Genomic DNA, 2,209 nt, shown 5'->3' with positions numbered 1-2,209 from the left:
AGAGGGTGCAGCCTGGGTTCCTCCAGCAGCACTGTTCCTGCGTCCTGCGGCAGGCCACGCCCACAGACAGGGCTGCTGCGCGTTCAGCCGCTTGAATCTAAAAATCGGTTCTTCCCCGTGCCAGGAATCGAGCACACTACGCCATCACTCCATCTGTGAAATGACTGAAAATCACCATCCCTAGTCCAGTCCAATTTATCAAGTTAATGCAAGTGCAAGTGCAAGTTTAGTGGTAACTTAATGTACACCAAATAATTTTGCTTTAAAAGCCATTCTCATTTATGTTTAACAAACAGATATGCACATTTACTGTTGTAAACTGGATTTATTTAATTAGTAAAAATAAAAAATAAAAATCAGCAGTTGGAATTTCAAGGTCTGAAAATGTTACAACCTTATATTCTGTGCAGTTACATTTTAAAAAATGTTTAGGCAAAGTTGTGTTATTCACAATGCATATTAATTTAAAAATAAGTAAAAAATAACAATTCACAAAAATCCATTATAGTACATGAGCATACTGAATGGCACCCATTCTGAGGAAGTTCAAGTCGCTGTGCATAGGTCGAGCAGCATTAAGAGCAGACAGACTGACTGACTGCGTGATGCTAGATTGCTTTTTCCCTCCACAAAGCTCAAGGCTGCCACCTGATAGCCCTCTAGCAGCGTTGCCTTATGTTTGTTACCAGTGTAGTGTAACTGTCTTCCCTGAAACATTCAGTGAAGATACAATCAACGAGGCCGATCAGACGATATTTGTGCGTTTCTGCTGACCTGAGTTTTCAGTCCCTCGCCATCTTTGTTTGGTTGCTGGATCTTTGGAGGTTGATCGTTTACGTCCGCTCCCTTTTTGGTTTGGATGTGGGAGGATGTGATGGATGTGGGAGCTTGTGATGGATGTGGGAGCCTGTGATGGATGTGGGAGGATGTGATGGATGTGGGAGGGTGTGATGGATGTGGGAGGATGTGATTGATTTGGGAGGTTGTAATGGATGTGGGAGGGTGTGATGGATTTGGGAGGTTGTAATGGATGTGGGAGGTTGTAATGGATGTGGGAGGGTGTGATGGATGTGGGAGCTTGTGATGGATGTGGGAGGGTGTGATGGATGTGGGAGGATGTGATGGATGTGGGAGGATGTGATGGATGTGGGAGGATGTGATGGATGTGGGAAGTTGTAATGGATGTGGGAGGATGTGATGGATGTGGGAGGATGTGATGGATGTGGGAGGATGTGATGGATGTGGGTTTGTAAATGTGATTTGAGCAGGCGGTGATGGGAATTCTTTCCGGATTGTCTGGTTTAGAGTGACCTGTCCGTGCCTACTTTTCCAGGGCCAACAGACTGGCTCACCAAAGCGTGGTGTGGCGGTGAGAGCCGTAGGATGAGGTTTGCTTCCACACGAACGTCCATCTTGGTCTCTGCCACCCCCACATCTTCACTCACATCGTTTCCCATCATGGTGTGAAGGAAATCGAACAGGTAGTTTTATCACTTTTAAACTTTACACTTTTTGGCATGAATCCTGTTAACGGCAGTTTCCAGCCAGTCAGGATGGGATTTGTGCTAAAAATGCAGAGAGCAGTCTCCATTAACTAACTCACTGTTCTGTTACAGAGAGCAGTCTCCATTAACTAACTCACTGTTCTTTTAAGGGGAGCAGTCTCCATTAACTAACTCACTGTTCTGTTACAGTACAGATTCCATTAACTGACTTCTGTTAGAGTCCAGACTCTTCTGCTTGTACGAGGGCAGCATGGTCTAGCCTCCATTGTCTAATATTGGTCTGAACATTTTGACAACTTAAAAAAAATATATATATATATATTTTTTTTAAAACTACAATCAGGAATAAAAACACAGAGACACACGTGTGGCTTTTTGTGGGTTTCAGGTGTGCGTTTGACCTTTTCTGTAACCACAACAGAGCAGTGGAGCAGCTTGCAGCAGAGGCGTGTAAAAGCTAAAGGTTGCCGATTTGGTCAGTGAGACCGCGCAGTGCGCTTCTGCTCGGCTCACGCCCGCAGACCGTCACTGATCCCGCTTCGACAGGACCAGGAACGCTTTCGCGGCTCTGAGAAGAAGAAAAAAAACCCTGTTGTCACCAGACCCGAACCCTGACCAGAAAAACTGCAAGAGGAAAGAGAAAGCTTGCAGCCCGTGTAGACACCGTCTCCCCAAAGAACCTCTCGTAACATAAGACTTTTTTT

The 2,209-nt window shown here is 45.2% G+C and overlaps 1 protein-coding gene across 2 annotated transcripts in view; it reads right to left on the bottom strand.

The window, feature by feature from the left end:
* Window positions 1-305: 305 nt before the first annotated feature.
* The window catches only part of slc16a6b (solute carrier family 16 member 6b), an 11,467-nt gene continuing 9,563 nt past the window's right edge, over window positions 306-2,209 (bottom strand). For both annotated transcript variants that reach the window (XM_035399310.1, XM_035399309.1), the window contains exon 6: window positions 306-2,209. This exon is cut by the window's right edge and continues 366 nt beyond it. The gene's annotated coding sequence lies outside the window, so the exon portion shown is untranslated.

Source organism: Anguilla anguilla, chromosome 17 (genome assembly GCF_013347855.1).
Source record: "Anguilla anguilla isolate fAngAng1 chromosome 17, fAngAng1.pri, whole genome shotgun sequence".
In the NCBI taxonomy this organism is placed as follows: Eukaryota; Metazoa; Chordata; class Actinopteri; order Anguilliformes; family Anguillidae; genus Anguilla; species Anguilla anguilla.
The sequence above is the reverse complement of the archived record's forward strand: the minus strand, read 5'-3'. Positions and strand labels throughout refer to the sequence as shown.